General features: G+C 39.2%; 1 protein-coding gene across 1 annotated transcript in view; it reads left to right on the top strand.

Annotated features, from left to right (window-relative positions):
* The first annotated feature begins 1,314 nt into the window (after positions 1-1,314).
* phf21ab (PHD finger protein 21Ab) overlaps positions 1,315-25,922 on the top strand; it is a 174,962-nt gene continuing 150,354 nt past the window's right edge. The window contains 1 exon segment of the mRNA XM_034175775.1: positions 1,315-1,438. The gene's annotated coding sequence lies outside the window, so the exon portion shown is untranslated.

Genomic DNA, 25,922 nt, shown 5'->3' with positions numbered 1-25,922 from the left:
TAAAATTCCAAAAACTACACTGTAAATTTGTAGATCTATTTTTTTTTCTCCTGGAGCGAATAAATATTAAAAATAAATTCTATAAAATTCTAAAACTATACTGTAAATTTGCAGCTCTACTTTTGTTCTGGAGCAAATAAATAAATTCTGCAAAATTATAAAACTTGATTATTTTTAAATTATAGGGAAGTTCCACAGCCATGTGATACATGATATAAATAAAATACGAATAAAAGAATGAAGATTACTGAATAACAAGACGTGTACGATTTTTATTTATCATCGGGCAAAATGCATCTGTCAGATTTTCACTCTGGATCCAGCCCTGGTTATTTTAGGACACAGTGCTGTTTTGTTTTTTTTCATAATTAACAGGACAATTAAGTCATTATTTTTAAAGAACTGTTTCTGAATTAATGAGATAACTCAGTTGTTAATACAGAAAAACAGATTGTTTTCTTTCTCTCTCAAACGAAATTGCATTCTACTTTGAACGACCCAATTCGCAGTTTGCGTCCATTTCGGTATCCATAGCAACAGGGGAGAGAGGCTTGTTCGGTTTTGGCAGAAGTATATACTCTCTGAGTAGTCGTCTAGTTTATACACAAAAACTTGGTGGCTAGATGGTCACTACGAACCTGTTTAACTCCAAAGTTGCTTTTTTTTGTGGCAGTGAAGAATGTCAAACATGCGCACCTATCCTGGGTCCACACCGTGGAACTCACCCCGTGGAAACCGTCCTGCAGCTGGGCGATGAACCGTGCCGACCGGCGCTCAGTCCACAAAGGTGAAAAATAAAGAGAGAGAAAACGAGCCTGCCGCAGACACACTCAACAACATCAAACATCACCAAGAACTGGCTCCAGTTCTGTGCCGAGTTGCACGCATTCGCTGTGTGCGTGCGCGTGGCTGACTTTCTCTCCATAGAGTTTCACTGAGTTTACATCCGGGTTTTTTCCCTAGGCAATGGGAGTCGCAGCACCGCCGTTCCTTAGGCAAAGTGAAATAAATTCGCCGCACCGACACAAAAAATAGTCCGCTTCCCAACACATTTTATTCTCGCCCGGCGCTGCTGATCGACTCGATTTAACGAACTTTAAGAGCAACTCTCGCAACTATCGAACGCTTTGTCGACGGAAAACGAGCATTAGCGGCGCCTATAAGTAGTTTTTTGTCTCCCTTCGTCCAGCGCCGGAGCGCAGGGATACGTGGTGTGATGAGCTGAGCTGAATGAGATTGAAGAAGAGTTCTTCTTGTTTTGTAGCTTCAGTTTCTCTGTTTTTTACACATATTTACAAAAACTAAATATAAAATACAGCAACAAAATAAAGCTGTACGGGAAGGATTAAGCCGGAGTGTCCATGTGCTCTCATTCCATCGCGGATCGGCTTCTTGTAGATATATATATTTAATTAATCTAGAGGAGGACTGCTGCTGAGTAAGTGCACATTGGGCTTTTTAATTTCATAACTTTAATTTTTTTCCTCTCCTGGCAAACTTTAGCTGGCTTTCCCTGTGTGGCTTTATCGGTGTGTTGTTGACAGTTTGTGGGCGGTTGTGCGGGCTGGCACGCCGCTTTCGGCCCCATCCAGCTGGATTCTTGTGTGTTTTTGTGTTTTAGCTGGTGTGTTTCTTATTCTAGGAGTTGATATTCTGGAGGACAAGGGGCCGAGATAACTTAGACCCACCAACGCCTGCTCGCTCTCACTATTCTGAAAGATGGCGTCTTTAGGGACTATTCCTTCACGATTTTCTTTACGTCCACTCACCTTTTCTACTATATCGCCGTCGTTATTTATGTTTGCTAGAAGTTATCGGCGCGGCTCATAGCGTTAGCCGGCGGAGCTAACAGGATGGTTAGCATTAGCGGCTAGCTAACGTTATCCACTTGTTCTGTGGAACATTTCGCACACGGAGCAATGTCGGATATGTGAGGGTTGCTTTAAAAAGAAGAGAGAGAGGAAAAAAATAAACACTCGTCCAACATTACACTTTGCCGTGTTGTTTCACTCTAAAGAACCAGTATTTATAAGTGAAATGGCACATTTTAGTAGAAGGTAATAAAACATTTATTTCACTGCCGGGGAGGAAAAAATATAACACTTTGCAGCATTTCTACTCCAGCACCACAGGCACTTACAGGATTCATGCTGAAAACCTCCATTTTAGTTTCATTTCTTGTGGCTTTTTTTGCGGGGCCTGTGCAGCGGCATGTGATGCTGGAGGAAGTTTATCCAGACAAGTTGACGTCCCACCCAGCGAGCAATTACTTCAATTAACCGGCACCCTGGATGTGCTGCTGATGCACGCGAACGCAACACTGAGCTGTGCTTAACTAGTTTAACCATCTGTACAGTCAGGTCCACAACTAGATAAACGGTGGCAGTGTTATGTTGTGATTTTTGCCTCTTCACCGCCACAAAGGCGTGTGTGTGTGGGGAGGGGGGTCAAGATGTGTTTGTGCAGACTTTCAGCTTTAATTCAAGGGGTTTAGCAAAAATACCATATTAATCATTTAGGTATTACAATTTCACCAGTCATTAAGAAGTACAAATGCATGTCTGCTAAATCTGTGTGGTTGGTATTTCTCAAAAACTGAATGCCCATGCAACAAGTACACAAGTGAGGGAAACCACCAAGACACCCATGATAACTCTGAAGGAGTTAAAACTGTGGAGAATGTTCCATCATCACTTAGCTTCATGCTTAGTAGAATGGAGAAAGATTGGAACACAAGAAAACAGGTTAAATCTAGGCTAGAGTCTCCCATTTGCCTTATCTGTGCCAGATCAGCATTGAGATCCATGCCAGATCTGCTGTGGACACTTGAGTGACAAAAAGGAGAAGCCCAACAAACGTACTAGCAAATGTCAATTCTGCTTCTTGGTCCAGTTCTCAGTCTATTTGCATTGGCTAGCCATACATAGCCTTCTGTGATTATAACATGACGCACCTTTGTTTATTTTCTATCTATATATAGTGCGGAAATTGCCTTGACATGACTGTCAAACACAGTCTGTGGTTACAAAATATTTGTAATGATCTGTATTTCTAACTTTGCCACAGTCAGTTAATACAGTGAAACCTCAGTTTTAGAACTTAATTGGTTCCAAAATGTTGTTCTTAAACCAAAACTAATTTTCTCATAAGAAACAATGTAAAATCCATCCCTGGCTCCAAAAAGAACACTGTTTTTACCTTTGTAACAGCATTTCATGCATAAAAGGCAGACAAAATACGAAGAATATGCATAGTATCTTATACAAACTACTGTGCAGTAATTATAATAAAATGATCTTTAATTTCACCTTAGCTGTACAGAAGAGACTTGACGACATACATGAAAGGTGAAGGGGATGGACGTTATTGTCCATTAGGATGCTTCACCGCACAACAAGCCAGATTATTCCAGGTGTTTGTCATAAAATACTCCAAAATTAGATAAAAATGGAAAAAATGTAAATCATTGCAGTCATGTTCTTTATTGCTATATACAGAGATTGGCATGAAATTAAATATGAACTTCTGCAAACAGGAGCAGTTACAACATGCAAAAACATGCAAGAATTGATGGCATCTGAGACATATGATTCCAGTGAGTTTAAACATTTGGAACTGGTTCTTGTTTTCCCTTTCCTAGCAAAATTTATCTCATATTTTATGTTATTTTTTATTTTATTTATTTTTCACTAAAGTCCTTCACACTGCCACTCTTGCATGAAGCTGCATAACTGGTAATGCAACACTCAAAAGTTGCAGTTTGCACAGTTTCTGCAGTCACAGCCACAGGAGCCGATAACGACTTTAGCGTTGTGTAATGCGTGTTTTAGTGGTGTCCCTCATGACTTGTCTGCTGCACAGTCACTCAGTTTTTGAGACCTGGTTACTCCAGACAGATTTGCCATGCAGTACCATTGCATTTATTCATAATTTATCTGACTGAAGTCCTAGACACTTTGTGCAACTTGGAAATGTTCATGTAGCCATCTATTTACTAGTCTAAAGAAGAGTGTTGACTTGTATTAAGAATAATAATATTTTTATATTCATCCAGTTCTCTGTGTTGGTAGCAGTATAGGGCCTAGACGGCAAAAAAAAAAGTTGGAGTGGGAGTTAATTCATCTCAGCCAGCTTCCACAATAACTGAATAACAATAAATGCAATGACATCGTAACTCGCCAGATTAAAAGGCCACGTATCGAGGACAAACCCTATTGCACCTGGTGAACTTTGAAAGAGAAACTTTATTTTGCCTATGTGAAATCCAATTGTATTATGTTGTGTTATGTTTGTGAAATCCCATTGATGTGTCTTCCACTTGCTTAATGTTTAATGGCTGCAGGTTAATTTATTGAAAATGCCGAACAGCTGTGGTTGAATTCATGTAGTTTATCTTCCTCCTGTGTGGTTGTCACTGCGTACTGCCCAACTAACAAACTACCAACCGTGGGAATAAACATGGTACCCACTACATAGGCAAAAACAAGAGTACATACAATGTATGGCTGGGAGCTCCAAAACCTTTTGGCCATACTGCAAATTATACTGATCCAAGTTTTCCAGATATACCTGGATTTCTGTCCAGTTGTCCGAGTTTTTACCTAGGCAAGGGCTGTGGTGTTGTTAAACAGATGTCCGCTCCAATGTTTTTTGTTTTTGCCCCCCCCCAATTTGTATGGTTTGACATGGTTATATTATCAATGTATTACAGCAAAGTTGGTCAAGACTGCGCTTAGGGCTGCAGCTGTTGATTGTTTTAGTAATCAAGTATTCTATCGATTATTCTTGATTAATTGAGTAATCGGAAAAAGTACTTTTGCGTTTTTAAACAAAATCTAGTCCAGGGCTGTCCGTAAGCAATGGCACAATGTCGCTGCGCCATCACGCAGATTGTCAAATTTAGTGTATCCCTTTCTGTTTTCCTGAGTAATTGTTTATTTTTTCACATCTTTACAAGTTTTGGATCTTTCCCGGTGTCAGGAGCTCAGCCCTCCCCTGACACCGGACCGTAAGCGCAGGCAGGCGGTCGGTGTAATCCTCAGTCAGTCAGGCTGCACCTGAACGTGAGTGAGCACAGTGGTGCGACAGTTTACCCAAACTGACCCAGACTTGCCCAAATTGACTCCAACAATTTACCCAAACTGGCCCCACATGACTAAATGAAGTACTTTATTTAGGGCTGCAGCTATCAATTATTTTAGTAATCGAATATTCTGGCCATACGTAGAATACTCCTTTTTATCTGATTAATTCTGGCGATTTTCGGATAAAAAGTACTTTTGCGTTTTTAACAACATCAGCAGTCCAGGCCTCTCCCTAATCAATGGCACAATGTCACTGGGTTATCACGGAGCTTGTCAAATCTAGTGTATCCCTTTCTGTTTTCCTGGGTAATTATTTATTTTTTCACATCTTTACAAGTTTTCGATCTTTCCTGGTGTTGGGAGCTCAGCCAAAGTCGGGCCAAAGTCTTGACATTTTTTGCTGAAATAGCGATAGGATGTGGCTTTCTTTTTTGTTTTCCACAACTTGTAAAATTCAACCATTTGAGGCTTTTTATTTTGTTTGTTTGTGTTTTTAAGGTTGGTGAACTGGGTCCCTGTGTGATTTTTTTTTTTTTTTTTTTTTTTTTTTTTTTTTTTGAGAGCAGGCAGCGAACGAAACTGTTTTTGTTTTTTTTTAACAGGCAAACACACTGCTTTGCTTTAAATGCGCAGTAAGCTATTTCAGATGATCAGCGTGGACCGTTTTTCTCCTAAAGGCTTTATTTCACTCTGTGTGTCACGTTGGAAAGCTGTAGCTATTGTGCTAATTTGATTAGCGCTTACACGGCTTTGCGTGCTCTAGTCTTCTTTTGTTTTTTCTGGTGACGTTACAACGCCACACACAGGCCTGGCATATGTACTACAATGTTAAACGAACAATCAATGCACAGAATTTGCCTTGAACATTTTTGTAATCGAATTATTCGAGTTATTTGACTAATCATTTCAGCCCTACTTTTATTTATTTTCAGAAATGCACACCGTTCTCAAAACAGTACACGAAATACTCTCTCCCCCTTCCTCCCTCTGTCGCGCTGTCTCTTTAGAATGCTGAAACAACCCTAACTCTAACCAAAACGTGTGTTTTTTTTTTTTAAATAGACAAGCACACTGCTTAAAGCAAAGCGCAGTAAGCTATTTCAGATGATCAGCGTGGACCCTCTTTCTCTTAAAACGCTTTATTTTACTCTGTGTGTCGCATTGGAAAGCTGCAGTGTTTGGTGCTACATTGATTAGCTCTTACATGGCTTATGCACATGCTCTAGTTTTCCTCAGTTTTTTTCTAGGGACATTACAGCGCCACACACAGGCTTGGCATATGTACTACAACATTAAACAGCTTCGATACACAGAATTTGTCTCAAACATTCTTTGTAATCAAATTATTCAAGTTATTCGACTAATCGTTTCAGCCCTAACTGCGCTATTAGCATTGATGTTCCTGAGGGTGCGGAGTACGGCTTTTCCACAGTGATTTCCTCTAAAGACGCCTCACTAAACCTTGCATCTCTAAATCTGCTGTGTGTCTAGATCAGAACTGGGCATCTAATAAAATAAACAAGGGATGTTTTGTTCTGGCATAATATGCAACAGTTGAGTGTGTGCATTTATCCTGGGTAGCATTTCGGCTGCATTTGCGTGGCTGCTCAGTCTTTCCCCATCATTTGTCTTTGATAATAAAGTATTATTAACTGCGCTTGCTGAGTTTGTACGGGAAAATATCAGACCGTGGTACGGGCCGAGCACTAGCGAGGGCCATGCGAAAAACACAGAGGTCTGATTAGGCATGGGCCGGTATGAGATTTGGACGGTATAATAACCGTGGGCAAAAATACCACGGTTTCACGGTATTATGTATAGCTTTAAAATGTACTTTAACAACGTTATGGCTATTTCATGGGTTAAAGTTCTCCGTCACCACGACGGATTTCCATCATTTGGGGAATTTAACTACACATACGCTTGCGCACGTGGTGTCATGCGTGTTTTGGGGCCAAAATATGATACTCTCATTGTCAAAGCAACATCCTATTCTGCGCTAATTAAAGTAGCAGCAATGTCAGCGTGTATGGCGCCGCACCGCGGAGGAAGGGACTGTGTGAATTTTCACTCCTCTCCGCTCTGTTTACTGCTTGCCATGCTTGCTGCGGTCCTTCTCCCTGTGTTCGTGGGAACATTGGCAGACCTTCCCCAAGTAGAGCAGGGCATGGCTTTGCTTTGAACCAGTGACGCAATGAAGCAATGCTTTGATCTGCTGCTTTGGTTGGTTCTTTGTTTTATTTCACTTTATCTTAATTTTTCTCTGCTAAAACCCTAAAGAGCATATGTCTGTGAGTAATATTTACCTTTACATATCTGTTATGGTCTTCTGAAACAGTTGATAGATGTATTTTATAACTTAAACGGGACCGACGTTAACGCGTTAGCATGTCTATGGCGTTTTCAATGTTAAAGTTAGCATTAAGCTGTAAAAGAGTCAAATGTATTACAAATTGTAATATTTTATTTATTTTTATTTATATATTAATAATAGCAACAACAACAATAATAGTAATAATAACTAATAATGCTACAATACAATTTTAGAGAAACAGACAAAAAGAAACAACACAAAAGATAAAACCAACTAACAATGAACATAAATAAATAAATATAGAAATAACTGTTTCCTGTGAACACCTAGTGACTCTTACACCTCCACTTCATCCCTGTTTTATTTAGGTTTAATGACAATTTGTTTTGGTCAAACCACATCTAAGCTGTGTTTTTACACAAAAAAATGCAGTAAATTGCACATTTGTGTCTTTTTTCATGAAAATATCTTATTAAAGATAACATTACACTTTAGTCAGGCCTTCAAAAAACTTGTGGACTCTTGCTGTAATATGTTGTCAGTGGTTTCTGTAGGCATCTAAAAATGCTCATAATCGGGTGAAAACTGATGGAAATCTCTTTGTGGTGTGTCAGTGATGTATGTATGTGCAAAATAAAAGAAAACACTACTCCAGGTATGTTTTTGACGAGAATATAACATAACTTTGTTACAAGGTCAAATGATGATGTTGCTTGATAAAGGCCTTTTAATAATAACTCACTTCAAGAAATAATGGCAATACTCACATGTAAGTAAAAAACAAAAAATAAAAAAAGATTAATTGAAAAAAATAATCAACTGATTAATCGATTACTAAAATAATAGCTACTTGCAGCCCTAGTTTGTTTTATGAGTGAGAGCATTTTACCGATTAAATGTGAATACGTCAGTTTTGAGTTTCTCAGTGCGCATTTTCAAAACGGGTGACAGTGTTACTTTGTGCACAGCAGAACAACGTTGTCAATTACTTTAGGCCCTAATTTTGTATTTTATTGACTGTACAACCAGCGACACAGCACCCTTTTGGCACATTTACCGGAATGGAACTGATGAAAATACTACAGAAGACAAAGAATTTTTACTTGACAGTTTCAAGTGAGTTTTCTTTGTTTCAGAGGGCTTCAAACCCATTAAAATTCACTAGAATATACAAAATTTAACTTGCTCTTTTAAAAAATTTCTGGGGGAGCACCCCCATAATCAATACTGTGTTTTTACTTGACAGTTTGAAGTGACTTTTATTTGTTTCAGAGGGCTTAATACCCATTAAAATTCACCAGAATACACAAAATTTGACTTGCTCTTTTAAAAATGTTCTGGGGGAGATCCCCCAGACCCCCCAGAATCAAGACTACACCCCGCCCCCCACCACCCTTTTATGTACCGTTATGTTCAGGTTTTGCATTCTTTTTATGCTTTGTCTCTCTCTCCTTAGAGGCTATTTAGAACAGATTTGTATACTGTATAATGTGTTTATTGTATTTATTGAGGGAAAAAAGTGTGTGTGCCCCCACTATGCATCATTTTAGGAAATTGCTGCATTGAGTTTTGCCAGGAAAAAATTTCAGTCAGATGAAAATTTATTGCTTTAACCCATGGGCTATTTGCATATGAAGCGCGTGTGATTCAGGTGCACTAATTGACGTGACGCCTACCACTACGAGCATTATACCACTGATAACTTTAGAGAAAATACCAAAATAATAGTCACTCTTTTAGACATGTAACATCTGCCCTGTGGGAAACAGGACTTACTTGCCTAGGGAGAAACATGGCTGGAATAAGGTCCGGAACTCCGGATGCTCAATATTGGCCCAACTTCACCAACAAAGTGCTTGGAATAGATGTATTTGTCCTTCTTGACATGTTTGTGGAGGAAATTTGGTCGACCACAAGCATGACTCGAGTCCACTGCTTGTATTTGTCATTGGTTTCAAGGATGGGATAAAGTTTACTCCTTCCATGAAAACCTTCGTGGGTATCTTGAATCGCTCCGAGTCCGACACAGGCCATAGCTACGGTGCTTTGTTCCCGCCGTTTTTGGCTTGAAGGGCTATTCCACAGAAAATAAAATGAAAAAGCCGACTTGGTTCTTTTAGACGGAGGGAAAAGTTCAGTGCAGGTTTCACCTCCTTCAGCTATGATGCAGAGCTAGCTAACGTTAGCTGCCTGTTTGTAAATAGAGACAGAGGTGCACGCCAGGGGGAACGGCGGCAGCGGCTGCCTCCGCTCTGCCTGTCAAAAATTCTCATAACCTGCTCATACCGTAGGGACGGTATAACGAAAATTTTAGTGGTTTTGATACCATGTTTTTTCATACCACGGTATACTGTGAAATCGGTTATCGGCCCATGTCTAGGTATGATACTCCTGTACAGACCGAGCAAGCGAGGTTAATAATCGGTTTATTATATGGCTACTACAACCCCTGACAAAAATTATGGAATCACCGGCCTCGGAGGATGTTCATTCAGTTGTTTAATTTTGTAGAAAAAAAGCAGATCACAGACATGACACAAAACTAAAGTCATTTCAAATGGCAACTTTCTGGCTTTAAGAAACACTATAAGAAATCAGGAAAAAAAATTGTGGCAGTCAGTAACGGTTACTTTGTTAGACCAAGCAGAGGGAAAAAAAATATGGAATCACTCAATTCTGAGGAAAAAATTATGGAATCATGAAAAACAAAAGAACGCTCCAACACATCACTAGTATTTTGTTGCACCACCTCTGGCTTTTATAACAGCTTGCAGTCTCTGAGGCATGGACTTAATGAGTGACAAACAGTACTCTTCATCAATCTGGCTCCAACTTTCTCTGATTGCTGTTGCCAGATCAGCTTTGCAGGTTGGAGTCTTGTCATGGACCATTTTCTTCAACTTCCACCAAAGATTTTCAATTGGATTAAGATCCGGACTATTTGCAGGCCATGACATTGACCCTATGTGTCTTTTTGCAAGGAGTTTTTTTCTGTAAGGCAAGATGCATTATCATCTTGAAAAATGATTTCATCATCCCCAAACAGCCTTTCAATTGATGGGATAAGAAAAGTGTCCAAAATATCAATGTGAACTTGTGCATTTATTGATGATGTAATGACAGCCATCTCCCCAGTGCCTTTACCTGACATGCAGCCCCATATCATCAATGACTGTGGAAATTTACATGTTCTCTTCAGGCAGTCATCTTTATAAATCTCATTGGAACGGCACCAAACAAAAGTTCCAGCATCATCACCTTGCCCAATGCAGATTTGAGATTCATCGCTGAATATGACATTCATCCAGTCATCCACAGTCCACAATTGCTTTTCCTTAGCCCATTGTAACCTTGTTTTTTCTGTTTAGGTGTTAATGATGGCTTTCGTTTAGCTTTTCTGTATGTAAATCCCATTTCCTTTAGGTGGTTTCTTACAGTTCGGTCACAGACGTTGACTCCAGTTTCCTTCCATTCGTTCCTCATTTGTTTTGTTGTGTATTTTCGATTTTTGAGACATATTGCTTTAAGTTTTCTGTCTTGATGCTTTGATGTCTTCCTTGGTCTACCAGTATGTTTGCCTTTAACAACCTTCCCATGTTGTTTGTATTTGGTCCAGAGTTTAGACACAGCTGACTGTGAACAACCAACATCTTTTGCAACATTGCGTGATGATTTACCCTCTTTTAAGAGTTTGATAATCCTCTCCTTTGTTTTAATTGACATCTCTCGTGTTGGAGCCATGATTCATGTCAGTCCACTTGGTGCAACAGCTCTCCAAGGTGTGATCACTCCTTTTTAGATGCAGACTAACGAGCAGATCTGATTTGATGCAGGTGTTAGTTTTGGGGATGAAAATTTACAGGGTGATTCCATAATTTATTCCTCAGAATTGAGTGAGTCCATATTTTTTTCCCTCTGCTTGGTCTAAAAAAAAGTAACCGTTACTAACTGCCACAATTTTTTTTCCTGATTTCTTATAGTGTTTCTTAAAGCCAGAAAGTTGCCATTTGAAATGACTTTAGTTTTGTGTCATGTCTGTGATCTGCTTTTTTTCTACAAAATTAAACAACTGAATGAACATCCTCAGAGGCCGGTGATTCCATAATTATTGCCAGGGGTTGTATATGTGGTATCTCCCGAATATGAAACCTGCTGACGGCTTGTAGTCAGGCCTGTTTGCTTCACCTTCATGAAGAACTTGCTAAGAGATGGTCCGGTTGTTAGCTGGTAAGCTTTAAATCTGTTTTTTTTTTTTTTTTCTGATGCAGTTTAGATATTTATGAGGTATGTTCATGTCTGACTTGGTTTTTCTAATTGTGTTTTTTAGCTTTCTGGTTTGTAATGAATGTGATACGCGTTCCAGACTGATTGTCACAATCAGAGTGCGCGTAGCATCATGGCCATATAATAATGAATTTTATTCCACACTCTCTTCTTGTCACTCCTTTGACCATTTTACAGTGCACATTCAGTTTGGGCTTTTCCTTTTGTGTGTGTGTATGTGTGTGGTTTTGCTGGGATCTGCGCAGTACATGTTCTTGCTTTGCTTTAATATGCTATAAGTCTGTTTTAGGTAAACGGTGCGTGTCAGCCTCACTGTTTCATAGGGCAGTGACAATAACGGTGATTGTAAACAGCCAGGGCATGCGCTTTCTCATCATATCTGTTCTCTTCTCACACATAAATTAGAGCCCGACCGATATGGATTTTTCTTGAGGCCGATGCTGATAACAATATTTGGATGAAAATAAAGCAGATTATCGATAAATCGGCTGATTTGCCGATAGCCGATAAATCAGCCGATATTATTATAATTTTTTTTAAATGAATAAAATGTTCTTTTTTGGACCCTTAACAAAAAGGTATGAGCTAAAAGCTGAAGCTTTGTCCTCATATTGATTAACTTTATAACAGAGAAGAATTTTCAAGTTCAAAAAATGCAAAAATGCAATTGGAGCTGTTAGGGGGCTATTCAAACGGGCCAACTAGCAAGATATCAGTCCTGAAAACGATCTTTGCCATATCACGTGAGGTAAAGCTGCCCTACGATTGGATTTTGGAAAACCATGTGACGGAGAACCAATTCCGATTGGACGCTCACATTGCACACGTCATCACACATCTTCTATGATGAATACCAAGATGGCCGACGGTGGATCGAAAGTCCGCGGAGTTAACTTTTCAGCAAAAAAAAAAGTAAGTTTCTATCTCATATCATTAAAACGTTATATACAATTTAGTAAAGCTTGGTCCCAGCCGTCGTATACGATGGCGTCGGCCCCAGAGGGTTAATGGCGAACGGCAGTAATTCCCAGAACCCTTCCGGACGACCAGTGAATCTGAATATTTCAACCTCTTAGCAGTAAACTAAAGTTTTTCATGCTAGAAATAAGGTCTACACAACGTGGGCTTAATAAAAAGCATGACCGACAATGAAACACATTTGACACATTACTACATAAACTGAGTTAATCAAACTGAGTTGAACTGAAACGGGAGAAATATGGGGTAAATGTAATCGCAGAGTTATTACAAACAACATCCTTATAAACTTACTTGTATGCTTTTGTCAGCCGATCAGTGCAGTGTGACGACGAACTACGGGGGCCGGTGATGAACACATTTAAGCAGGGGTGTAAGCAGCTCTCAGTTGAATGGAGTCAGAGCTCCATCTACTGGACAAACGGTGCAAGGACATTTTACATTGCCGACACAAACATTATTTCAGTAACTGTTCTGTTTATGAGAAATTATCGGCGTTCTATCTGCAAAATTTTGGCTGATAGTGAGTACTTTGAAAAGGGCATATATCGGTCGGGCTCTAACATAAATAGAGAGGTGTAAAACAGCTAACTGATCACCTGCAGAGGAATGGTCTATTTGAAGAGTTTCAGTCAGGTTTTAGAATTCATCATAGTACAGAAACAGCATTAGTGAAGGTTACAAATGATCTTCTTATGGCTTCGGACAGTGGACTTATCTCTGTGCTTGTTCTGTTGGACCTCAGTGCTGCTTTTGATACTGTTGACCATAAAATTTTATTACAGAGATTAGAGCATGTCATAGGTATTAAGGGCACTGCGCTGCGGTGGTTTGAATCATATTTGTCTAATAGATTACAGTTTGTTCATGTAAATGGGGAATCTTCTTCACAGACTAAAGTTAATTATGGAGTTCCACAAGGGTCTGTGCTAGGACCAATTTTATTCACTTTATACATGCTTCCCTTAGGCAGTATTATTAGACGGTATTGCTTAAATTTTCATTGTTACGCAGATGATACCCAGCTTTATCTATCCATGAAGCCAGAGGATACACACCAATTAGCTAAACTGCAGGATTGTCTTACAGACATAAAGACATGGATGACCTCTAATTTCCTGCTTTTGAACTCAGATAAAACTGAAGTTATTGTACTTGGCCCCACAAATCTTAGAAGCATGGTGTCTAACCAGATCGTTACTCTGGATGGCATTTCCCTGATCTCTAGTAATACTGTGAGAAATCTTGGAGTCATTTTTGATCAGGATATGTCATTCAAAGCGCATATTAAACAAATATGTAGGACTGCCTTTTTGCATTTACGCAATATCTCTAAAATCAGAAAGGTCTTGTCTCAGAGTGATGCTGAAAAACTAATTCATGCATTTATTTCCTCTAGGCTGGACTATTGTAATTCATTATTATCAGGTTGTCCTAAAAGTTCCCTAAAAAGCCTTCAGTTGGTTCAGAATGCTGCAGCTAGAGTACTGACGGGGACTAGCAGGAGAGAGCATATCTCACCCGTGTTGGCCTCTCTTCATTGGCTTCCTGTTAATTCTAGAATAGAATTTAAAATTCTTCTTCTTACTTATAAGGTTTTGAATAATCAGGTCCCATCTTATCTTAGGGACCTCGTAGTACCATATTACCCCATTAGAGCGCTTCGCTCTCAGACTGCGGGCTTACTTGTGGTTCCTAGGGTTTGTAAGAGTAGAATGGGAGGCAGAGCCTTCAGCTTTCGGGCTCCTCTCCTGTGGAACCAGCTCCCAATTCAGATCAGGGAGACAGATACCCTCTCTACTTTTAAGATTAGGCTTAAAACTTTCCTTTTCGCTAAGGCTTATAGTTAGGGCTGGATCAGGTGACCCTGGACCATCCCTTGGTTATGTTGCTTTAGACGTAGACTGTGGGGGGGTTCCCATGATGCACTGTTTCTTTCTCTTTTTGCTCCATATGCATCACTCTGCATTTAATCATTAGTGATCGATCTCTGCCCCCCTTCTCGGCATGTCTTTTTCCTGGTTCTTTCCCTCAGCCCCAACCAGTCTCAGCAGAAGACTGCCCCTCCCTGAGCCTGGTTCTGCTGGAGGTTTCTTCCTGTTAAAAGGGAGTTTTTCCTTCCCACTGTGGCCAAGTGCTTGCTCATAGGGGGTCGTTTTGACCGTTGGGGTTTTTCATAATTATTGTATGGCCTTGCCTTACAGTATGGAGCGCCTTGGGGCAACTGTTTGTTGTGATTTGGCGCTATATAAAAAAAAAGTTGAGTTGAGGTGAGGTACGAAACTTATTCAAGTTCTTGTTGCTGCTGCCTTTAACATCAAGCTGTTGTGAGAACATTCTTTAAAGCAACATTCACAAACATTACCGTATCCACTGCAGTTATCTACTCGCGCAAATGTTTTTATCATTATCTGTGTACGATAGCAAACGGATATCATTACAGTTTTATGTTTTCTTTCCTGAGTTAGCACGATCTTAGCATTGTCTTCTTTAGTAACTTTAGTGGTAGTTGGCAAACCTTTTGATGCAATATTACTAGAGGTGCACTGATCGATCGGGCACCGATCATTATCGGCCGATCACGCCAACAGTGCAGGCAGTAGCGCAGGGAGCACTTGGTCCTGTCGTGACATGCCCAGCATGAGCATGTGTAGTTTCAAAATGGTATCGCCGGTCTGGACTATTTTTTGCGGTGTCAAAAATAGACACGAAATTTGCTATTTGCAGCACTTGCGACTAGGGATGGGTATCGAGAACCGGTTCCTTTCGGGTATCGTTAAAAAATGATTCGATCCACCGACATCAATAAGCTTTCTGCTTAACGATTCTGTTATCGGTCTTTCAGAGTGGGCGTTGTTTTGGGGGGTGTCAGGAAAATGATTTCTCTACATTGATTACAGACCCTGCAGCGGGTCCGTGATCAACTTTTCTGCAGCGCGGCTTTGCTCTGAACCTTGAACCAATCGAAGCAGTGGTTCGCAGATTGAAGCAATGCTTCGATCTGTTGCTTCATTTATACTTTCTTTCTTTCGCTTAATTTTCCCCCACTAAAACCCTAAAGAGCATACGTCTGTGAGTATTATTTACCTTTTCTATGTTAAACTGACCTGTTATGGTCTTCTGAAACAGTTGATAGATGTATTTTATAACTTAAAAACGGGAGCGATGCTAACGCGTTAGCATGTCTATGGCATTTTCAGTGTTAAAAGTTAGCCTTATGCATTTGCAGCTCTCATCACGTTCGGGTGCATTTGTTTTCAAATTGTAATATTTCTTAAATTTATTTTTGTTTATATATTAATCATCTAATGCTTATGTACAATTTTAGAGAAAGAGACAAAAAGAACCTGAATAGAAACACAACAGAAAATATAAAAGCAACTAACAATGAACATAAATAAATAAATAAATACATACATACAGAAATAAATGTTTCCTGTGAACACCTGACTCTTACACCTCCATTTCATCCCTGTCTTATTTAAGTTTAATGACAATTTGTTTCGGTCAAACCATATTTTTAGTTTGTTAATTTCTTCAGTGATTTCCTCCAGAACTATCTGCTAAACTAGAAAACTGCTGCATCCTAGTAAGAGCAGAATACTACTGGAATGAATTTAAATAAGGAAAGTTGTTTTGTTTTTTCTCACTAAATGGATGCTGCACTCACTCCAGTTTATCGTCTGGAATAGTCCCAGATTGCATTTCAGAGCTTCTAGAATTCAAACATTTTCATGCAGGTGGTGTTGGGGGGTAATTTTGGGTTTCACCTTTTTTTGGTTTTCACCACTTTCATCCCTGAATATGTCAATCGTGAGTCTCATTTGTGCGGATTAAAGTTACTAACTGGGACTGCTGTCTTGTTGTGAGAAAGAAACGAGAATCGTCCTCCGTTCTGTTCACACAGCTCCAAACAATGCGGGGCTCTCTGATGAGTCAAGTTTGAATGATAGAGTCCATTGTGAATTAATAACTTCAAAGTGAAACACAGTTTTGTTTATTTTTGTTTTTGCTTTCCTCTGTGACGTAAACTCATTTTGACTTCTGATATGAGCTGGACGGACAAGGAGAGCAGTCGCCATCATCTAATGTAGTCCATGTCCGTCCAGCTCATATCAGAAGACAAAATGAGTCAAATGGCTCTGAGAGATCTAAATAGACTGCTGTGTAATGAATGGAACCACACTGCCATCTAGTGGATATCCAGTGTGCGTGAGTGTGTCTTTGTGAATCAGTAGGCATTTGTTTGTGGATCTGTGGATTTCGCGAAAAGAATGTCTCAAAATTACGTCACAGAGGAAAGCGATGAATGCATGTAATGGGTGATCCACAAATGCTGAAACTCAATTCACAAATACAATTTCCAGTTTTACAAATGTAATTTATTTATTTATTTATTTTTTACAAATTAAGTTTTATATTTGCAAATACATTATTTGCAAAGACCAATTTACAAGTTCCAAATATGAAATTTGCATTTGTGGATATCTGAACACATTTGCAAATCAATGATTATTTGTAGATCACCCTGTGTGCATTTACAAATATTAATGAGACAGTTTTAACCCCATAGAATGAGGGCTGTATTTTACATTCTCAACGTATTCTCTGTAGGCTGTAACCTGAGCAACATGAAACATGGAAAAAAAAAGCTTGCTGGTAGAACAAAGTCAGTGTAATAAAACAAAAGTTGGCAGTTTATTCTAGTGTCTTTATTTGAATGCATATTTTTTGTTTTCATCAAGTTTTAATGCAAAAATAGTCCTATGCATTAGACCTATATTCTTATTTTGGGCATGATCCAAATATGTACTTGATTGGTATCGGCCGATCAAAATTTCGGTGATCGGCCTAAAAAATCCTGATCGGTGCACCTCTAAATATTACCATCAGCTGGACGGGAGTGTGTGTGTGTCCCAGCAAACTGACAAAGTAACAAGATCAAAGAGCTGTTTTGAAAATGTTGTAGTAAACCCACAAAAGTGTTGGTATTCTAATATACTTCAATACAAAAAAGTAAAAATACTTATTATATGGAATGTCCCATTTCAGAGTATGTATGTATGTATGCTGGTACGAATACAGATTATTACTAATATAGAAGATCAGTAACTGTCATTTGGCTGCAGTAAAAAAGGTGTCAAACTTTAGAATACCATAAGCTCTTAACTAGGGATGGGTATTGATACGATTTTATCAATATTGATGCCGTCACCGATTCTGCTTATGATCCGATTTTTTTTTTTTTTGATTCCCTTTTTCAATACCTCCTGTGAATTTTCTGTGTACTAAAAGTAGGCTTTACAGGTTTTCTATATCAACAACATTTTATTGAGTCTTAAAGTAAATAAGTCGGCCGATCAAAATTGATCTATGGACATAAATACAAAAAATTTAAATCTGTACATGATCACTGGATCCTCGATCTCTGGACATAAATAAAATAAATCTGTACATGGTGGATTCTTGATCTCTGGACATAAATAGAAATAAACAAAATCTGTCAAAAGCATTTACTTTCAGATATTAAGGAGACAAATTTAACTCAATAGACCCTGAGCTGACATGCACTGCTTGTCAAGATGTAACTCATAAAGAATGGGGGACATCTCATTTTGGGAGAAAAACAAAACGGTTTTGGTCAGTTGTAGTTTGTTCTCTATATTACAACTTTTGGGAAGAGGTGTCATTTGACTTAAAACGGTGATTCACTTTGAAGTTAATTCAGACCGAAATCTATCTTTGCAACTTTACTCTTAGAGAGCCACGTAGCGTTTGAAGCTGTGCAGTTAGCCTCACAAAACAGATGATGTCATTGTTATAATTATTTCCTTTACCTGAGCTTCAGTTTACCAACGGGTGAAGCGGGTCCAGCTCTCGCCAGAGAACCATATCAAAGTGTAGAACAAAGGACGATTGTCATTTCTTGCCCGTAACAAGACGAGTAACTTTAGTAACTTTAATCAGCACAAAGGTGACTCACAATTGACATCTTTAAATGGCTTTGAGGTTAAATGAAGAAATTACAGACCCACTGCTTCTGAGGTTGCTTCCCAGCTTGTGCTGCGATCACCTCCAAAATTCAATGGAGTCTTCCATGTCCTAATATCTACCTGTGGAGCAAATTTGGTGAGAATCCGTGAAGTAGTTTTGAAGTAATCCTTCAAAACCTATATAAAAGGAAATCTTAATACAGAATCTGGATCCGGATCGCCTCCAAAATTCAGCATAGTCTTCCATGGCCTAATATGTATTCATGGTGAAAATTTGGTGAGAATCCGTGAAGTAGTTTTGACGTAATACTTCAGAGTCTATATAAAGTGAAATCTTGATCCACATCCAGTCCTTGAAATAGTTTTGACGGAATCTTGCTTACAGACAGACAGACAAATAAATAAATAAACGCCAATGATTTTATTATGTACGTGGTGGACGTAGAAAAAAGAAAAAGTGATGTTATCCCACTCAGAAATGTTGAAGATGACAAAAAAAAAAAAAAAACTCTGCCTGACTTTGCCTTACTGGATCAAAGCTGCTGTATGTCATTTTTGTAGAAGGGAGCAAATGGTATGTCCATCAAATGTTAATGTGTGTTTATATCTTTGTAAACATTATTTTTGTCCTATGCCTAATATAAAATCACATGAAATATAACACAAACAGGGTTCTCACCAGGATGTTTTCACAGCATATGGGAGCGGCAAGCGGTACAGGTGCAAGTATTGTATCTGTGGGCATCTCTTTTGAAAGTTAGAAACCTTTGAACACTATTTCCTGCATTTTGGGGGCCAGATTTTGTAAAGTAAAGCTCAAGACATTTATCTTTGATACAGCCTTACTTTCAAGATAAAAGAAACAAGGCATCAGGCCAAAACATGGAAGAGTGCAGAAATGTGTCAAAGGAACATCAGAACTGGTAATTTATACACAGCAGTTTTCTAATTTTTTTTTTTTTTACTTCAAGATTAATTTCTGATTACTGTACATTTTGAAGTTAAAAACATTTCTTACATTAGAAGACTTGTAATTAAAATAGTTTAATTTTTTTTTTATTAAAAAAGATTGTTTAGAAATCTTTGATGTTCGTAATTTAAAACCATAACTTATCTGTTGTTTCAGATGAGATGATTTCTTGATTAACATGATAATGAACCTTGGGCATTTATTTTTAGACAAAATAGTATAGTAAGTAATGTGTACATTTTTAAGTCTGATAGATTCATTCATATCTCCATTTCAACCAGGAAAAAAGACATCATAAATAAATATAAATGTTTATTAGAAACACAACAGGAGATGATGTAGCAATAACTGCAGTGTGTCTGTTAATTAGGATTTCTCAATGTGACATGAACCTGATGATGAAATCATTTTTTTTAATTTAGTCATTTCAACATTTAATTACATCCTCATTGACTGTATGATTAATTTTAATGTTGTAATCAGGACAGAGTAATTACTAAAATATGAATTTGACTGTTCTAGTGATTGTGAATGCTTTGAAATTGTGCTCAATAGGGGCAGGGCTTCTTGTACCCGTGCAAGTGTGTTTTTGTTTTGTTTTTTTTTTTGTTTTTTTGACTGAAGTTTAACTTCATGGACATGTTTAATGATTCATTCATTTAATGTTTAAAAAAGAAACAGCTTTTTCAAAAAAATAAAATGGGTTTAAAGCCTTTGTTTTATTTAGAAGCATAGCAGCAGGTGTGAGTTCAGAGACGACAGGTGAGCTGGACCCTCAGGACATTTAAACCTCTGGGGCCAATGCTGTCATATACGACGGCTAAGACCAAGCTTTACTAAATTATAAATACCTTTTGAATTATATGAGATAGAAACTTACTTTTTTTGCTGTAAAGTTAACTCTGCAGACTTTCGAGGCAGCCATCAGCCATCTTTGTACTCCTCATAGAAGCTGCGTGATGACATGCGCAATGTGAGTGTCCAATCGGAATTGGTTCACCGTCACATAATCGTAGGGCAGATTTCCCTCATGTGGATAGCCAAAGATCGTTTTCAGGAGTGATGTGTTACTAGTTGGCCCGTTTGAATAGCCCCCTGGGTGCTCCAATGAGTACATACTCAGTGCGCCCTTTGCCATTACGCACAGCGATCAGTGAAAGCAGGAGCACACGGAAAGCATTTGATGACAATCTCATGTGCTCAAACAGAGTGTGTAACTATCAGGATTGCTCCACTTGTTTGCATGTGAATGTTACCGGATAACTCTGTTGCTTTCTCTGCGTAAAGCACTGTTTACCATATCAATGGACAACAAAACGCGTAGACCATTTTGTATATATTGCTCAAAATGTGCATTTGTGTTTATTGTTTGAACCTTTTTGTTGTACAGACTTTCACACAAGATCTCAAATTACCTTTATAAAGTGTTAAAACAGTTGTTTATTATAGTTTGCTGTATGTTTTGAATAAATGTGTGTGGAAAATTATTTTTCTCTTTATTTTTTCCTTGCCTATTTTTGATTGGAAACCTTTATTACACTTATAAAACACAACAAAAACATATATATTCTGAAAGCCCAGGTTGTCCTGAAAAAAAGAGACATAAAAGTTGATTGTGGGATGCAGGGAGAGTTGTTGACAGCAGTAATAAAACATTTATGCCAGGCGAGTGAACTGTCCAAAAAATGCCCTCGGACCCCAGAGGGTTAACCAGATGAAAGTCTCTTCTGCAACTTCAACCTCTTGGTGGAGTTTTTGGAGACACCTTCCTCACATTTTGAAGAACAGAGATGTTCTCTTCTTCTTCAGGTTTTGGTGTTCAGCTCCATCACTGGAAGTTTCTTTTATGTGCAAGATTCTCTGCACAGCAAGTTGAAATGTTCCCGATGTGAGGCAAGTGAAGAAACATATTTCTTAAAATATAAAGAAACACGAAACAGCAGTGTGCTGTCTTCTTTGTCCGATTACTAGATAGTTAAAAAAAAATTAAAATAAAAAAATCAGTTATTTAAACTTGAGATTTATGTTGTAGTCAGAACAGTAATTATTAAAAACGGTGTAGCTTTATTTGTTAAAAATAAGATTAGACTGAACAATTTACGAATATAAAACATTCATTCAGCTCGACTGAGTGATTGGTTCAACATTCTGCAGCTAAAGGCTAATGTTAGCGATGCAGTAACATCATGTTTTATTTTTAGATTACTCACTCACCTCAGACAAATTTGCAGAGGCTCCGTTGCTCAAACTGGGTGTGTGTATATGTCCAAAAGTGAATTTTGGACTGAGTATGTCTGCTCAATCATAGCGGCTACTGGCTCTCTGCCTGACCGGTTGCTAGCTCTCTCTGACAGGACAAGTCACAGCTTCATCTGCCCTCACCGATGAACAGTCGCTGAAAGGGTGATGTCCATCACTCATTTTTCTACTTTTTGCTCAGTCTTGTGGTTGTGACTTGTGCTGGGTTGAAAAGGTTGATTCACCGATCAGGGTTCTCCCCAAAAATTTTTAGTATAGCGGTGCTGTTGGAAACTATCACTGCGCGCAACGCTTCCACTTGGCGCCCTAGCCGACCTTGTGTCCTGAAGCCCAAAGACAAAAATGAAAATCTTTTAGTACTGTTTCTGGTCTGATTCTGTGCTGAATTGTTCATTAGTTTAATTAATCTAAAATGTTTGTGTTTTGTTGACACACTGTACGAGGTCTGTCCGTAAAGTATAGGTCCTTTTTATTTTTTTCAAAAACTATATGGATTTCATTCATATGTTTTTACGTCAGACATGCTTGAACCCTCGTGCGCATGCGTGAGTTTTTCCACGCCTGTCGGTGACGTCATTCGCCTGTGAGCACTCCTTGTGGGAGGAGTCGTCCAGCCCCTCGTCGGAATTCCTTTGTCTGAGAAGTTGCTGAGAGACTGGCGCTTTGTTTGATCAAAATTTTTTCTAAACCTGTGAGACACATCGAAGTGGACATGGTTCGAAAAATTAAGCTGGTCTTCAGTGAAAATTTTAACAGCTGATGAGAGATTTTGAGGTGATTCTGTCGCTTTAAGGACTTTTCACGGTGCGAGACATCGCGCAGCGCTCCCAGGCAGCGTCATCAGCCTGTTTCAAGCTTAAAACCTCCACATTTCAGGCTCTGTTGATCCAGGACGTCGTGAGAGAACAGAGAAGTTTCAGAAGAAGTCGGTTTCAGCATTTTATCCGGATATTCCACTGTTAAAGGAGATTTTTTTTAATGAAAGACGTGCGGGCGGATTGCAGCGTCGACGCGACGCTCCGCCACAGGAAAAACACCTCTGTTGGAAGCCTTGAGGACAAGTTGGAACATCTCCAGCTGATAAACAATTTCTCATATACTCACTCCACTGAAAGCCATCAAAAGCCAACTGGATTTTAACAAATGGTTATCAACACGGAGGTGTTTTTCCTGTGCCGCCGCACCGCGTCGGCTGCGTCCCGACGCGCGGACCTGTCCGCACGTCTTTCATTAAAAAAAATCTCCTTTAACAGTGGAATATCCGGATAAAATGCTGAAACCGACTTCTTCTGAAACTTCTCTGTTCTCTCACGACGTCCTGGATCAATAGAGCCTGAAATGTGGAGGTTTTAAGCTTGAAACAGGCTGATGACGCTGCCTGAGAGCGCTGAGCGACGTCTCGCACCGTGAAAAGTCCTTAAAGCGACAGAATCACCTCAAAATCTCTCATCAGCTGTTAAAATTTTCACTGAAAACCATCTTAATTTTTCGAACCATGTCCACTTCGATGTGTCTCACAGGTTTAGAAAAAATTTTGATCAAACAACGCGCCAGTCTCTCAGCAACTTCTCAGACAAAGGAATTCCGACGAGGGGCTGGACGACTCCTCCCACAAGGAGTGCTCACAGGCGAATGACGTCACCGACAGGCATGGAAAAACTCACGCATGCGCACGAGGGTGCAAGCATGTCTGACATAAAAACATGTGAATGAAATCCATATAGTTTTTGAAAAAAATAAAAAGGACCTATACTTTACGGACAGCCCTCGTATGTAACAAATGTGCAATAAACTTGTTTGAAAGAAAAAATAATGTACAGAAAGACAATTTAAAATGTGGGAGATTCCAGACTTCTTTACACTTTTCCCCTGTATAGTTTTCAATTTGAAAAGTTTGAATTCCAAAGTCACAATATCACCAGGCTGGGGGCATTCACTTCAAAGTGTGAAAATCTCACCTTGTCCTTGTGATTCAGATTTTGACACTTCTCTGTATTGTCAAAAAATAAAATAAAAATAGAAAAACAAAAGCTCCAGCTTTCCTCCCGAGTCAGCAGGTGCATTTCTGGAAAAGGTCTTATTATGGGCCTTTCACACTGAAAACGTCAGAAGTGTCAAAGGCGTCAAGAATCGGTCTAAAAAGCAGTATTTTCAATGAGACGTGTTGCTTTTTAGAGGCATCAGAAGCGTCGCATCAAAAGCCGAGCTAAAGCAACGCTTCTGACAGGAGCGCGCATTGCCACTTGTCAGCAGGCTGACGTGGTCAAAGTTCAACCCAGTCCAACTTTCGAAGCTCTGAGCTGTGACGTAGCTTCACTCTGTCCAATAGGAACGACACGTTGGGCCAAAACACGGAAGACTAGTGGCAGAAACCACTGATCTGTACAAAACAGAAACATGTCACAGGACTGCTCATTTATAGAGCAGTTTTCTGAAGAAAAATCCTTGGAAATGTTTTTTTTGTTGTTGTTTGTTACCTCAATATTTCTGATTACTGTTAGAACACTTGTAATTAAAATAGCTAAATAAATCAATAAATGGTAAAACCACCTGTTATTTCAGATTTGTTGTGAAAAGTGTGATGACACGGACCCACAACAGGGGGCGTAAATGAATGGTCAATGGAAATGCAAAAAGTAACAATTTAATGTTGTGAAATGTGCACAACGGAATACAGATACAGTTTTACACTACAGTCAATTACAAAGTTGGTGTCGTGTGGGCAGGCTCGAGGATAGGAGACGCCCGTCCAGAGAAGAGTCGGGACCCACACGATTCCCACTGCCAACGGATCTGGAACACCCCGGAGCCGCCAAGTCCTGAGTCCCCAGGTGGCCACCTTCTCCAGCTGTCAGAACGGGTACTGCTGGCAGGAAACAGAAACAGTTAATAGTGGGTGTGTGTGCACACACCCAGCAAAACAGTCAGCAAGCAGTTCCTTTTCGGGTGGGAAAACACCTTCACCTCCTGATCTCACAATTCCTTTGAGTGTTCGTGCAGACCCCAATATACACTTAATGAGTGCAGGAGTGCAGAGTGGAAAACGCCAACTCCTCCCAACTTCCTCCAACGCGGCTGTAAGTGAATATGGCTGCAAACTCAAAATCACAGATTAACAGCTCCCAGTTTAGATGCAAAGTACGTTACAACTTAAGATTAGCTGCGGAAAGCACAAAGACGGCTGAGAGCTTACCTGAAAAGGTTTGACGATTTCTTGGCAGAGATGTGGTGTCTTCACCAGGCTTTTATGGGTGAGGTGTGATGAGGTGATGGATGACAGCTGTCAACTCCGGGCTCCTGGTGCTCCTGGCGGCGACTGCGCCCTGTGGTGCCTGAAGCCCGCCTTCAGGCAGGGCGCCCTCTGGTGTTGGGCCAGCAGTACCTCCTCTTCGGGCGGCCCACACAACAAGATTAGATAATTTCTTGTTTAACATAAGGAACCTTGGACATTTATTTTTAGACAAATAAAATAACATGGAAACTTGTACATTTTTTTTAAGTCTGGTAGATTATTTATATCTCATTTCAACCAGGAAAAACAGACACTGTAAATAAATACAAATGTTTATTATAAGTGCAACAGGAAATAATTTAACAATGACTACAGTGTGATTGTAAAGTAGGATTTCTGTGACATAAACCTCATGATGATTTTTTTTTATATATAGCCATTTCAACTTGTAATTACATCAAAATATGTAATTTCCTTTAATGTTATCAGGACAGTCATTTCTAAAAAAAAAATGAATTTGAGCACAATAAGTGGAGAGCTTCTACCTGTGCAAATGTCTTTGGACTTTGATTTCGTGGACATTTTTAATGATCCATTCATTTATTGTTAAAATATAAAATGAAACAGCTTTTTAAATAATAATAAAATACTTGCTGTTGAAAGAGCCTTTTATTTAGAGGCAGGTGATGTTATGCTGGATTCTCGGGACCAGATGAAGGTCTCTTCTGCAGCTTTCAACTCTGGTGGTGTTGCTGAAGACACTTGTCTTCTATTTTGAAGAGCAGAGATGTTTTCTTCCAAGTGGACT

The sequence above is a fragment of the Thalassophryne amazonica genome, chromosome 8, assembly GCF_902500255.1.
Source record: "Thalassophryne amazonica chromosome 8, fThaAma1.1, whole genome shotgun sequence".
Classification (NCBI taxonomy): domain Eukaryota; kingdom Metazoa; phylum Chordata; class Actinopteri; order Batrachoidiformes; family Batrachoididae; genus Thalassophryne; species Thalassophryne amazonica.
The sequence above is the reverse complement of the archived record's forward strand: the minus strand, read 5'-3'. Positions and strand labels throughout refer to the sequence as shown.